At 42.5% G+C, this 15408-nt stretch overlaps 1 protein-coding gene and 1 pseudogene across 5 annotated transcripts in view; one reads left to right on the top strand and one right to left on the bottom strand.

Annotated features, from left to right (window-relative positions):
* TIAM2 (TIAM Rac1 associated GEF 2) overlaps positions 1 to 15408 on the top strand; it is a 231503-nt gene that overhangs the window by 34954 nt on the left and 181141 nt on the right. The gene's annotated exons all lie outside the window — the stretch shown is intronic.
* On the bottom strand, positions 2263 to 3303 carry LOC120233024 (annotated as a pseudogene).

The following is a 15408-nucleotide window of genomic DNA, read 5'->3' as shown; positions in this document are numbered from 1 at the left end:
ATGTTGGAGAATGTGAGTGGAGTAGAGGGGCAGAGGGGGAGGGGGAGGGGGAGGGAAGGGGGGTAGAGAGAGAGAGAGAGAGAGAGAGAGAACACCTTAAGCAGTCTTCCCATGCCTTGTGGAGCCTGACACAGGGCTTGATTCCATGACCCTGGGATCATGACCTGCACAGAAACGAAGAGTTGGATGCTCAACAGACTGAGCTACCCAGGCACCCCACTTTATGAAACTTTCTAAAGTGTGATAGGCTGGCAGTTGGAGGGAGGAAAGATGAAACATGGGGGAGGGGGGTGAGGTAGGGAATTGACTGGCATCCACCAGTAAAGAGGATGACCCAGGGATAAGAGCAGAGTGACCTTCCCCCACTCCGGCGGCCCCTGGTACATGACCATCCTTGAATGTCCCTATTTCATGTAGAAAGGGAAACACTTTATCCCTCAGATATTTCACAGCCAAGTTGCGATGAATCTTAGTGCCTTTTTCCTGGGAAACAAGGGAAGTGGCTTTGGGTGGTAACGTTGAAACTGAACTTTTCTTCTTTTGGGAAACTTGATTTTGAAAGTCTTGTGATGGCCGCTTACATTTTGTTACTGTGACCTGGAGAGATTAAAGTTATGAGAAACGGTACCAACTGAGGACCGGACCATGGCTAGCTGCGAGAAGGAATTAGCTGACGGTCTCTCCTTTCGTTCAGCTTCCAGATCACAAGCCTGTTTACCCCACAGCTGAGGTGCTGTCTGCTCAGGCATTTGGTCCTACTGTGGGGGAATGTTCACCTATCCCTTGTGTGATTGTGGAAGACACTATTTTTGCTAATTTCCCTCCCTTCTGTGTAGTAAATCTTGGAAGCTATTTTTCTGTAAGGGTGGACATTAGATTTTGGATTCTGTTGTTCACTATTAATACTTTTGGTACATGCCCTGCCCTGAGCTTACGGCTCCACAAGGAAGAATCTGTGTTTCCAGATAATAAGATTAACCCTCTCGTTTTGGAGAGCTTGCTGTGTTTAGATTGAGATCTCTACTGTCTCTTATTAGAAGACCTGGGGAATAACAGGTAAGGAAGTTTCTCGCACAGTAATGATGCCAAATAGCCATAAAATTTTAAATTGGAGAATGCATTCATGGTTTTGGTAAAATGAGGGTCTTTGTGCTCCCTGACTATTGTTATGTCTTTGTTGTATATGGCTCAGAATTTTCATGGAACGCCACACAGTTGGTATTCACAGGATACCTTCTAACATATTTAACTCTTTGACCGGTGTGCCCAAAATCCCAGTGTTAATATGCACTTTCATAAATACTTCTCCTTGCTAATTAAGTTAGCTGATTAAAGGTGTGACTTAATTGTCCTGTTATTTTGTTTTTATGAGGCTGAATATGTATGTGCATCTGTATGTGTTAGATACCTATTAGAGTTCGCCTAGTCACATCCAAGTGAGCCTTTGTAAATGATTCAGTCACTAGTGCTGATATTTATTTTTTTGAGCAAGCTCTATTCCCAGTGTGGGGTGTAAACACTTGACCCCAAGATCAGGAGTTGTATGCTGTACCGACTGAGCCAGCCAAGAGCCCCTGTTGCTGATATCGTAAATAATTTTTTTCCTATTTTATAGTTTGTCCCCAGTTTTTTAAAAAAGATTATTTTATTTTTAAGTAATCTCTATACTCAATATGGGGCTTGAATTTATAATCCTGAGATCACCGACAGAGCCAGCCAGGCAACCCTCCAGTTGTTTTGTTTTGTTTTTTTTTTTGGTTTGTTTTTTTGTTTTCCCTTTTCTCAGATTATAAGAGGAGGCAGTTCATCTGGACATTGTGACTTTCATTTAAAACTGAACAGACCGCCAATCCTGTATTAACATAAAAGGAACTAAAGGTTGCTGAGTTGTAGACTTAGAGATTAAAACATAATATTACTGGGGCTCCTGGGTGGCTCAGTTGGTTAAGCATCTGACTCTTGGTTTTGGCTCAGATGATAACTCATGGTTTCATGGGTTTGAGCCCCGGATCGAGCCCTGCTATCAGCACAGAGCCTGCTTGGGATTCTTTTCTCTCCCTCTCTCTCAGTCCCTTCCCCACTTGCACTGTCTCTCTCTCTCAAAAATAAACTTAAATATTTTTTAAAAGACAAAAACTCCATAGTATTATTAATTTCAAAGCTCTTATTCACTTTTCTCCCTTTTGGGTAGAATTGAGACTAAAGAAGATTCCTGGGACTGAATATCACATTGTATCTTAAATTTGAGGGATTTATGAAAAATTACTTAAGTTCATGGTGTGTAGGGTAAACCAAGGGACAATTACTCAAGGTAGAAATTCCAGTGGTCCAGGGGCTCTTAGAGGCAATGTGGACCATAAAGTACACTACTTGGTTGGTGTAGACAGATTCACTGTCATATGAGGAAATGAACTTGACAAAGTGGTCATTGAGGGCAGTGTCAGCCCCAGCATCGAAGGTGAAGAGTGGGTGTCACTATTAAAGTTGCAGGAGACAATGTGGTCCTCACTGTAGCCCAGGATGTCCTTACGGGGGCCTTCTGATATCTGTTTCACCTTCTTAGTGCCATCATATTTTGGCAGTTGGTTAGATCCATGTTGGGGATGGAGGCTGAGAAGGCAATGCCAGTGAGCTTCCCATTCGGGTAAGGGATGACCTTGCCAGTAGCCTTGGTAATGCCAGTAGAAGCAGGGATGATGTTCTGGGTAGCCCCTCAGCCATCATGTCACAGCTTTCCAGAGGGGCCATCCATGGCCTTCTGGGTGGCAGTTGATGGTATGGACTGTGGTTATGAGTCCATCCATGATGCCAGGGTTGACGTAGATGACCTTGGCTAGAGGGACCAAGCAGTTGGTGGTACAGGAGGCATTACTGACAGTGTTGAGGTAGTTATCATAGTTCTCATGGTTCACACCCATCACAGACATTGGGCATTAGCGAAAGGGGCAGAGATGATGATTCTCTTGACCCCACTCTTCAAGTGAGCCCTAGCCTTCTACTTGGTGGCAGAGACCTCCATGGACTCGACAGCATAGCACTGGAATCACCCCATTTGATGTTGGTGGGATCTTGCTCTCAGGAGATAGAGATGGGCTTTCCGTTGATGACAAGTTTCCCATTCTCAACCTTGACTGTGCCATTGGATTTTCTGTGGATGGAATCATACTGGAGCATGTAGACCTTATAGTTGAGGTCACTGAAGCAGTCTTTGATGGTGACAGTATCTACTTTTCCAGAGTTAAAAGCAGCTCTGGTGACCAGATGCCAAATAGGGCCAAATCCATTTACTCTGACCTTCACCATCATGTCTCAGGGACATGGTTGGTACTACATCACAAGAAGCAGCTGTTTGTCAAATGGGGAGGAGTAGAGAGCTGGGAGACTTAGAAAGAAAAAAGTGTGTTGTATATAGACTAAAATAATTTTGGTCTAATATTTTCTATGTACAGACAGCAGCTATGTGTAAAGCTATTATAGTTTGAGATTCCAGGACCGTAGCTCATTTGCATTTTATAGCTGTGTTGGCCATGATGGTGCCTTGCATGTGTGACTGCTGTGTTGTACATTAAACATGTCTGGTCAAACTGATTTTGAATTTCTTTGTTCCCGGGTCTTACGGCTTTCTTTCTGGATGTTGGGAATAGGCTACTATAGCTGGGTCCCGTTTTGTGTACTTGTGTATTTATTGCTGTAATGATGGCCTCAGAACCCCCGTGGCCTTGCCTCAGCCCTTAGCCCAGAGAGACCACGCTTTGTGTTGTTACCACTGGGCCACTGCTGTGGTCTCTTAGGAGCCATGGCTAAGTTTTATGCTCTTAATTCCTGGAGGACAGCTGGCTTCTCTCTCCCAGGCAGCTATGAAATACGATTAAATTTAATCTTATGCTTTTGAGCAATATTATTTGTGGTCTATAATATCTTTGGTTTAAAATTCTCTATTTAATGATAGTCCCTAATCCTGTGATTGGGAGAGCTCAGTGTTCTGAAATCCAGAGTAGAAACAAAGCAAGTGTTTTAGGTTTAAGGATAACAAAGAAGTAAAAGAATAAAAAGACTTAGCTTCTTATTTAAAAAAGAAATATGCCAGATACGAATTATAGTCAGAAAAAGAAATTTTGCCCAAGAGGTAGCTCTCATGTGCATCTTTCTCAGAGCAGCTCTGTCTGTTTCCTTGAATGCTTTTGTCTCTTTCCTTATAGCCACTGCTGCCATTGGCTTCTAGCTGAGCCCCTTTCTCTTGGCTTTCTTCTTTCCTTGCTCATCATTCCTTTCCTGTTGCCCTTTGGATTCTTCATCCTCTTCCCACTGTTGTGAGATGATGTTCTCTTTAGGGGACCATCCTGGGTTCTCTTTATCCTTTTAGGATAATGCTGTGTTTGCCCCTGCCTTCAACTACCATTCATACATGCCCATTTCTGCCCAGTTAATATACCTGTAGTTGGGACCTCTCTTGTGAGTCCAGAGTTGCTAGCTTCCAAATGGATATTTTCATGTGGATGTTTTCTGTGTTCTTGCAACTGAGTGAATAAAAAAACAAAAGAAGCTTTTACCAGTTGCTTCTTCCTGAAGCTTCTGCCTCAGAGCATATGGCAGTCTGTGAGCCCCATATTTGAATCCTAGCTAGGGTAATTAACCAATTTTTCCTGCCTTATCACATTGGCCAGTACCTCCAAGACAGTGTTGGCCTGCTCCTGGTCTTAGGTAGAAAGTATTCAGTCTTCACCATTAAATATAGTGTTAGTTGTAAATGTTTTTATAGATATTCTCTTATATCAAGATTTAAAAAAATAAAGTTTAGAACATTTTCATTATAGCTAATTATAAATATTTTTATTAATTTTTATTAAATTTTTAATGTTTATTTTTGAGAGAGAGAGAGAGAGAGAGAGAGAAGGCATGAGCAGGGGAGGGACAGAGAGATCTGGAGACATAGGATCCAAGGAGACTCTGCACTCTCAGTGCAGAGCCCATTGTGGGGCTCAAATTCGCAAACCCTGAGACCATGACCTGAGCTGAAGTTGGATGCTTAACTGACTAAGCCACCCAGGTGCCCGTAATTATAAATATTTTTAATGTTTAGAGGATCCTTACTGAAAGTAACCAAAATAAAAGTCAATCTTAAATAAATGTTTTTTAAAATTTGTGTTTTATTTATTAAAAATGTTGTTTTAAAAGAGAGGGAGAGAGAGTGCATGTGATCAGGGGACTAGGAGAAAGAGAGAGAGAGAGAGAGAGAGAGAGAGTCAGAGAGAGAGAGTCTCAAGCAGGTTCTGTGCTCAGCATGGAGCTGGACACGGGGCTTGACTTCACAACCATGAGATCATGGTGTGAGCCAAAATCAAGAGTCGGGCACTTAACTGATTGAGCCACCCAGAAGCCCCTGTTTACTTATTTTTTAAAGTAGTCTCTATACCCAACATGAGGCTAGAACTCACGACCCTAATGTTCTACCAACTGAACCAGCCAGGTGCCTCTACCTTAAATAAATTTAGGAAAACATAAAATTTTATTTCAGTGAAACTGGAAGGGGTCAAAGAAGCTTTCATAGCTGAAGAGAAAAAGGTAGAGATAAGGTTTGGAGGAAATGAGCCTAGTATTTTGTTTAATCATGGTAGGTGCTAGTTCCTCATTTACTAAATGGATATGTAAAGCAGTAAATTTAATTTTCTAACTTTTTATTTCTTGGCATTAAACTGTATTTTCCTGTGTTTAAATAAATCAGGAGACTCAGAATAATTGTGAAGTTTTGCAGATACCCTGTTATTAATGTGTGTGTGTGTGTGTGTGTGTGTGTGTATGAAAGAGAGAGACAGAAAGAGATGACCTTCCTCACTAGAACTGTAAGGTCTAGGCAATTTGGAATTGTATTTAGCCCCTTTTTCCACAATTAAGAAAACTAAACCTGATTCAGTCTCTAAAGGAGGCTTCTAGAAAAGCTTGGAAGTTCTTATTCTTATCAGAATCATATGTTAAAACACTAAGAATCTTATTATTAAAACAAATGACCATCAGTGGACTGTGATTAATTATGGGACAGGGTCATACACACAGTCCTTGCTTAACTGAAGTAAAGGCCTCTTGGAAGGCTATGATGGTAACCATATATTATATATAATACATAATATATTTATTATAGTAGGTATATATATTTGTCTTCTTCCTTAGACAAGCCTATGTCATATGTATGTTACATATATATAAAATTTGTGTTTTACTTATTTAAAATGTTAGTTTGAGAGAGAAGGGGAGAGAGAATGGACATGATCAGGGGACTTGGCGGGCAGGGGGGTGAGGAGAGAGAGAGAGAGAGAATGAATCTCAAGTATGTTCTATGCTCAGTGTAGAGCCAGACACAGGGCTTGATATATATTATAATATATATTATAGTACACCCAATGTGGGGCTCCAGCTCTTGACCCTGAGATTAAGAGTTGCATGCTCCGACGACGGAGTCAGTCAGGTATCCCAGTATGAAAAGTTCTAGAACTTTTAGAATTTAAAATTTCAAAATTTAGAAATTTTACTTTTCTTAGGATTTGGACCTTCCATTCGATGCTTTACTAACAGTAGTTGATCCACCTTTTGGTAAATCTGGGCAGCTTGAAGAAAGAGTTACTGTGTATACAGTGTGCATCATTTAGGTCTTTTTGGTGGAAAGTTAAGGGAGACGATTGATTAGAATTTTAAAGATGCCCTAGCACATAGTAGGCACTCAGCAAACATTTGTTGGCTAACGTTGAAAGAGGTGGGGGAGGGGGAACCTTCTTCCTTAGGCAAGCCTCCTATAACTATTCCTCTTCACCTAATTGTTATTTCAGAGTTTTTCTGTTGTTTGAGAACTTTCTTCCAAGCTCCATGACAGTCCAGGGTAGCGTACTAGAAGGAATTAGACCAGATTCAAATCTTTTCTCTGTGAATTATTTATTGTATGTATGCCCTTGAGTAAATGTTCTGAGCCTCCACTTTCTTTTTTGTAAAATAGGGGCAAATAAATACTCCCCTCAAATCTAGTTGTGAGCCTTAAATGAATGAAGAGCTTGTCACCATACCTGGCATATGTTAGGTCCTAAGTAAACTGGCTGTTAATCATTTTCCCCCCTTAGTCCAACAGCTCTAGCTCTGCAGTTATCTTTCAAATGATTAAGACTTTAAAATCTCTCTTGTCCTGAAAAAAAAAATCCCAGCTCACTCCTGTTACCCACAGCTACATGCTCTTTTTCCCCTGATGCTGTTGGTCAGTGTGAATAGTTTTCACTGTGTTCTTCAGGGTTTGTGTCTGAGTCCTTACTGTTTTCTGTATCCATTGCTGTTCTGAATCTTTATCTGAAACTGTGGTTGGCTAGACCTTTGTTCTGTATCCTGTTATTGTACTATCTAGCTGACCATATGGAATTCTTTGTTTCTCCATTTTCACTGTTAAGAGGCCGTCTTTTTCTCCCATCTTAGGAGAAAGTAGAGCATGATTTGGAGGATTTTCTCCTTTTGAGATTTGCAAAGTATTAAAAAAAAAATCTTTTTACTGAAGTCTAGAGAGCACAGGTCATGCTAGGAGCTTGGTGACTTTTCCCAAAGGAAACTTACCCGGTGAATAAGGATCCTAGTAAATTTAAGGGAAGTCTCTAACTGCTCCGAGCTTGATTAAGCCCTCTTGTCCTCAGCATCCTGCACACCCGCCTGTTGTGAGAAGCATTGTAGCTCCCTCTGCCCTCTGACCCACCATCTGCCGGCCGGTTTTGTGTGGACTGGGTTTTGCCGGCCCTGCCCTCCCTCTCTTTTCCCGGAGATGGGAAGGAGGGTGTTAAAGAGACTGACACTTTGTTCTTGATGCCACCTGCATTTGAGGAGATGGTATAAAGAGAGAGAATGGCGTGTGTCCACTTGCCCTTCACTGGGCTTCCTTTGTGGCCAGCAGAGATGGGATGCAAAATGCAGAGAACTTTCTGAGTGAACACTGACTGTGTGTTTGCTTGGCTTTTTTCTGTCTGTTAAAGCAGTGAAGTCGTTGAGTAAGATGATCCTGATTTAAGAAGCTAGTATGAAAAAAGCCACTATGTTTATGATTAAGATTAAAGAACTAAACATACAGGGTCCCTGGGTGGCTTAGTTAAGTGTTCAGCTCTTGGTTTTGGCTCAGGTCATGTTTTCATGGTTCCTGAGATCAAGCCTTGTGTCATTCTCTGTGCTAACAGTGTGGAGCCTGCTTGGGATTCTCTGTCTCCCTTTTTCTCTCTGCCCTGTTCCTGCTCGTGCTCTCTCTCTCAAGATATATAAACATGAAAAAACCCACCAAAACCAACTAAAGCCTTTTTTTTTTTTTTTTTTGAGAGAGCGAGCGAGAGAGAGCTCAACCAGGAGAGGGACAGAGAGGGATGAATAGAGAGAGAAAAATCTCAAGCAGGCTCCATGCTCAGTGTGGAGCCCAATGTGGGGCTTGATCCCACCACCCTGGGATCGTGACCTGCGCTGAAATCAAGAGTCAGATGCTCAACCAGTGGAGTCACCCCCCGTAGAACAACTAAAGTTAGACTTTTTAAAATAAGGAGTAAGCAAGGGTGTTATGAATAGTGGGTGGAAAATTATATGGCCTATAAATCAGAGGTCAGAAGGAAATGAGCTTAAGTTGAGGCAGAGGGATTTAGGCTACGGTGTGACTTCCTGCTGGAGAGGGCTCTGGAATACTGCAGGTATGGGTTGCTGAGCCTTTTTTTATCCATCTCTTGGAGACATGGGGTAGTGCTTACAGTAGCTGTAGTCAGAGGTTGGAATTGACCTTCCCTCAGTTATAATTCATTATTATGTAGTTTCCTGAATATGATGAAAGATACCAGGGCTTTTTACTGCCGTTCGTTTAATAGGAAGAGATGGATCATACAGTCTGGTATAAATTAGAGATCTTTCAGAAGGGCTATGCTAACGTTTTTCAGACCAAAGGCATGAGTTGACACCCCAGCTCCACTACTTACTAGTTATGGGACCACAGATCAAGGATTGTTGGGAGGATGTAGGGGGTAATGTGTACGAAGGGCTTTGTAAGTTGTGCGTGATGTCCTGTAGCAGGGTGAGCGGTCATACTTCTGGTGGAATTTCTACCTGTGTATTAAGCTCACGTCTTCTCTGCCTTCTCTTGCTTCCAGACCTCCTTGTCTCTCTGTTACTTTGGCCATTTGGGCACAATTCCCTTGTTGTGTTCTGCTTGTTCTAGTTTTCAGTGCTGAGTGTCTTGATGGGTGAAGCTGGTTGAGATGTTGGGGGAACTCTGGGAGTGGGGAGGTTTTGCATTATTTGAGAGTTAGGAAGCTTTCTAAGAAACTGCCTTTAGAAGGGGATGCTAGAAGTAAAAGACAAAAGTGGGACACAGAAGTAGGACAGGTGTGGTGGGGCTGTGGGGCGGGGTGGGGAGTTGGGCCGACCGCCATGGTGCTCCTGCACCAAACGGCACCCTGACCCCCGTAGGAAGGGGGAGAAAGGCCACCTTCCTCAGGACACGACATCAGCATGCTCATCTTGGCCGTGAGCGTACTGGCTCAGCAATGGATGGCCAGTTCCAACTCTAACTCTCGTGACCTCCATTCTGCTTCCCTCTATGAATTGGGGGCAGGGCTGTGAGCCTGAGATCCTACCTTGGCTGCCATCTTCACAAGGTTCCCTTCCCCCCTGCCCCCCACTGCTGCTGGGCCTCCTCTGATAGTAGTTCCTCCCAGGGCAGGATCTGTTGTGGGGATCTTTGCCCGGATGCCTGAACATGTTGCTTTGTTGTCATGGTAGATTATCAGATGTTTCTTCAGTGATATCTTATCTTTGATAATTATCTCATTGATCTTATCTCATTTTGTGTCTTAAAATTTGCCCCATGATAGAATCCAATTTTGTTATGGTTGCTGGCTTTAACAACATAAATTTACTTGCTCTCAGTTCTGGAGGCTAGAAGTCCAAGATCAAGATGCTGGAAGGCTTGGTTTCACCTGAGGCCTCTCTGCTTGGCTTGTGGACAGTCACCTTCTTACAGCCTCTTCCCATGGCCATCCGCCATATGGGCACAGCCCTGGTGTCTGTGTGTGTATCCTAGTCTCTTCCTCTTTCTTTTTAAATTTGAATCCAATTTTATTAAGTTCAGTTCAGTTTTTTACAACCTTCATATAACATAAATTCAGTTCCGTATATCAAAGAATATTTTAGTCTAAAATGGAAATTTAGAAACGGAAAGAAGTATAAACATTGTGTCTTTATCATCATTAAGATAATCTTTAAAAGGGAAACTATATTAGTTATCTGTTGTTGGGTAATAAATTGCCCCAGCACCAGGAGGCTGAAGCTTTCACAGGTACTCTCTCACACCTTCTGTGGGTCAGGAACCTGGGCCCAGCATAGCCTGTGGCTCAGGAGTGTGGCTTGCTGCTGTCATTCCCTGGAGTTCCCTGGGCGAGGACCTGCTTGGAATTTCTGATAATGTCTGAATTGTCTTTGAAGTCATTCTTCCTCTTTCTCTTGAAGAATAGCACCTGCTCTGCTGAAATGGTCTATCCTATTAATCTCCTTAATGTAGGTCACTTGGCCACCCTCTTAGTGTTCTCATCCTTTGCAATATGGATGGGCTGAGAATTTTCCAAATCTTTAAGTTGTGGTTCTTTTTTTTTTGCTTCAAAATTCCACACTTAAGTCCTTTTCCTCCATAAATTTTACTCTAAGCAATCAGGAGGATCCAACTTGCATCTTCAACACTTTGTTAGGAGTCCCTTCAGCTGAAGATCCAATTTCATCACTTCCAAGTTCAACCTTCCAGAAAACAGGAGCACACCAATGCAGGGCAGCCAAGTTCTTTGACTCTTGATAGCAGGGGTTGCCTTTCCTCTAGTTTTCAATAACTGCGTTTCCATCTGAGACCTCATCGGAATGACTCGACAATCCATATTTCTACACTCTGTTCAGGATTCCTTAAGTGTTTCTAAGAAAATGGAAGCTTTCTGTCTTCTTCCTTTCAGGTTGGATATTAACAAAATACCATAGACTATGTAGCTCATAAACTATGGAAATGTATCTCTCACAGTTCAGGTGGCTGAGTACTTGCATCTCCACTTGGTAGGAGGGCTCGCTTAGCAAGCTCTCTGCTGTCTTCTGTAAGGGCACGAATCTGATGCACAAGGGCTCCACTCTTGTGACCTAACCACCTTGCAAAAGTCCCACTTGCTGTTGCCATCACCTGGCAGATTAGGGTTTCATCGTATGAATTTGGAGAGGACACAAACATTCAGACCACACCCCTTATTGTATAGTTCTTTCCCGAGTCCTTACCAGCATCATCCTTAGTGGTCTGTACGTGGCACTGTGGGGTTTTTCTGGCACGCATCTCTAAACCTTCTAGCCCCTACCTGTTACCCAGTTCCAAAGCCACTTCCATATGGTGAGGTATTTGTGACAGCAGTGTCCCCGCTTCTCGGTCCCAATTTGGGTCTTAGTCTTTTCCAGCTGTTATAACAAAAATACCATAAAATTTTTTTGTTACCATTGTTAAACTGTATAATTTATAATTTTGTTAGACTCTTTGTGTAAGCACGGCACAAACGTTTCTCACGGCTCTGAAGGCTGAGAATTCCCAGATCAAAGCACCAGCAGAGTCTGGGAGAGCCCGCGTCCTGGTTTATAGGTAGCAGTCTTCCCGTGTGTTCTCCCGTGTGCTCCCACTGGGTTCCCCCGTGTGTTCCCGCTGGGTTCCCCCGTGGCAGGAGGGGAGAGGGAGCTCCTTCAGGGCTCTTTTATATGAGCGTTAATCCTGTCCATGGGGGTTCCACCTATATAGACGCCTCACCTACCCAAACATCAACTCCTAACATCATCCCCTTAGCGGTTAGGATTTCAGCCCAGGAAGGGGGTGGGGCACGAGCAGTCAGTCCATAACAGGTGGTCCTAAAAGGCCTTTGAGTTCTACTTTTTACCCTCAAGTGTTGCTGTTTGCCTAGGACTCCTGTCCCTGGGCTTTGTGTTCTGTATTGGATGCACTAGGACAGCAGAGTGCAGTGGCTGGGGACTGTCACTTCCTGAATTCTACAGGGCTGGCTTGAATTCCAGTTCCTCAGTTCCCTCTGTCTGTGATTTGCAGCAAAGTACTTTAGCTATATAAGATCTCAGGTTTTTCTCATCCTTAAACAGGGTACTAATTTGTGTCCATAGCAGTATTGTTAAGAATTAAACAGGATGGTGTATGTAGAAGGCATTGCGTACCTCACTTGGAACCCAAGGAAATCCCAGTGCATGTTAGCTCTTGTCGCAATTAGAGAACCAAAGACCTCTTCTTGAAGAATAAAATCAAACTCTGTTATTGTTTATAAACAAGGACAGTTCCTGCCTCCCCGCTCCTAGTTATTTTTTCCTAACTTGCAGTGTATTTACTGTAAGTGATTCAGCAATCTGGAACGAGCTAGCAGGCACGTGGCATCCACAACATTGAGCAAGAAGCGATGTTCTGCTAAGCAAAAACCTAGAAAATGTGGAAATGGCTGATAAGCATGTAAGAAGATGCTCAGTGTCACTAATCAAATCAAACCACAATGAAATACCACTTCACCCTTCTCAGGATGGCTGTCACCAAAATGTCACCCCAAAACAAAAACCCAGAAATTGTTGGCAAAGATGTGGAGAAATTGGAACCCTTCTGCACCGTCGGTTGGAATGTAAAATGATGCAGTCACTTTGGAAAACATTATGGTGGTTTCTCAAAAAAATTAAGAATAGAATAACCATATAATCCGCTAATTCCACTTCTGGGTGTCTACCCCAAAGAACCAAAAGCAGAGATTCAAGCAGGTATTTGTAGCATATTCAAAACAGCATTATTCACAGTGGCCAAGATTTGGAAGCAACCCAGTTGTCCAGGGATGGGCAGATGAATGGAGATACAAAATGTGATGTATACAGACAATGGAATATTACTCAGCCTTATAAAGGAGATTCTGGAATATCACTCAGTCTTATAAAGGAGATTCTGACACATGCTGCGACAAGGAGAGACCTTGAAGACGCCATGCTAAGTGAAATAAGCCTGTCACAGAACAGCGTATGATCTTTCTTACACCACTTACCTGCGGTACTTACAGCAGTCAGATTCCTAGAGATAGAAAGTCAAATGGTAATTGTTAGGAGCCGGGAGGAGGGGGAGTGGAGAGTTAGTGTGTAGTGGCGTGGAGTTTCAGTTCTGTAAGCTGAGAATGTTCTGGGGACGGAAGGTGCTGGTGGCTGCACAGTGCTGTGGATGTTCGTAACGACACTGGACTGTGCACTTAATAACGGCTAAAATGGCACTTGTTTACATATATTTTACCATCATTAAAAATAAATACCTTTTCTTTAAGAGAGCCAGTTCCCCCTGTATACCGTTTTTAGCATGGGGAGTTAAATTAACATACACTGAGTTTTCAAGTTGAGAGGACTGTTCTGTTGGCCAGAATTGTTTTCATCCTCTTCAGCAATAATCAGCTGCCCCCCCACCCCCGCACCCCTTTTCTCTGCTCTCCCCCCATCCTGAGAAGTAAGAAATTACTTGAAGTCTTGCCTGGGCCATGTCTTGAAGACAAAATCCTGATGGCCATGGTGGCATCTGGAAGATTCTGGTACTTTCTTTGCCTCCCCTGACATTTCCAGAAGCTGTTGGATAATGAGGTGAAGGATATGAGAAGTGGAATGTAGGTCCAGGGGAAATCCAGATTTTACTGGACCTCAAGGACATTGAATTTGGGGTTCTCCTAAAAAGAAAACAAAAACTTTTTTTCTATAACTTCTAATAGAGTGCCTGTTGTGGTCACATTTTGGGGCCCTTCCCAGGGCCCTGAAGGTTCCCTGAAGGTTCCCTGAAGCTTAAGCTTTGTTGGGTTAATGTATCTTGTCTCTGTTCCAAAAGAAGAGGTAGAATAAAGCAGGAACTGCGTGTAGCAAATTGCTTACTTCCTCTGAGTTTTATCCTCCGAAGCAAAAAGATCTGGAAAAATGTGTTCCATTCAGAAGACTGACAAACAGCCGGGAAGCCACTGAGGATAGAAAATGGTTTATGCAGTTTGAATTTACTCTAGTCCACGTTTAAGTTGGCTGTTTTTCCAAACTTCAGTTTGGCAATAATCTGTACTGTAATTTAGTATTACGAGTGACCTTTGACCAAAACCAATTAATTTTGAATTTCTCACCTGGAGTGATGCATTATAAAATTTTAGAGGCATTTTCTGAGAAATCGTATAAAATTTCCATGATAATTATGACCTTGAGGTATTCCTATGTCAGAGATGACGCACACTCTTCTCTTCTTTGCCTGGTAATTACTTTCTCATCCCCTCCCCCACCCCACCTCCATTAGACTTCATATCTGTTTCCTTACTTAGAAAAATACTTCATCAATCAGAGATTAGAATAATCTCATTACCTCTGAAAATTCCTCAGTGTCACTCAGGACTTTGATGGAGCCATTAGGGAGCCTTTGTCCCTGAAAGCATTGCTTAGTGACCAGATGGACTCATTGGGAGCAACTTGCAGAATGTCAGACAGGAAGACATTTAATGAGGCGTGACACATGTAAAGTAAGCAATAGCGGATTTCTGGTTTTCTTGTTGCTTTGTTTTGCCTCCAGTAATCGCATAAATTCTTTATGGGTTTTTTTTTTCATGAGAAATGGAGCTTTCAGAAATAAAAATAAAATCTGTTTACTCCATATTATGAAAATGGAGGCAAAAATCAAAGAATTAGACCACCTGCTTTTTGTGGCAGACCTCATTATGAGGACAGGGTGCGGTACTTGTAATGCCCAATAGAGTCCGGGCAGCTGCTGTTGAGACTTTCCAACTCGGCCAAACCCCCTACTTTTAAGATGTAGATTTCAGGGTCCAGATTGTCTATTTTCAGATGCCAACTGGGCACCCGGCTATATCTGCCACACTCATTTTCACTTCGTCTGGGCAAAACTAGAATTTGGATCCTAAATTAAAGGTGAAAGACAAGGTCTCTAAACCAATTAAAGCTATTATCACTCAAGCAGGGATTTTACACGGTTTCAGGCCACTTTAATCACAGGAAACGATTGACAAAAATTTAGTTTTTTTTTCCCCCAGAGGTTTTTGGGGAACCTTTATAAAACTTATTTATGTTTATGGCGAATTGAAGCCACCTCTGCTTATTTTAGACTCTGGAAAGATGAGATGAAAAAGGAATTCAAAATCTGTTCTTCTGAGTGTCGGAGCCACTTCCACTGGATGGGATTTAGCCAGATTATTTTTGGCTTGATCTGTGCTCCTGAGAAAAAGGGTGTGGTGGGAAAAAATGATACTGAGCATGAGTAAAACAGGGAGGAATTTTGTATTGTTCTGAGTTTCTGATCAGTGGAGGAAGAAAGACTTTTAGGAAAAGAATAGGGGCGCCTGAGTGGCTCAGTTGGTT

The sequence above is a fragment of the Hyaena hyaena genome, unplaced genomic scaffold (assembly GCF_003009895.1).
Source record: "Hyaena hyaena isolate Hyena2069 unplaced genomic scaffold, ASM300989v1 scaffold_81, whole genome shotgun sequence".
Lineage (NCBI taxonomy): Eukaryota > Metazoa > Chordata > Mammalia > Carnivora > Hyaenidae > Hyaena > Hyaena hyaena.
This window is presented reverse-complemented; position numbering and strand designations above follow the sequence as displayed.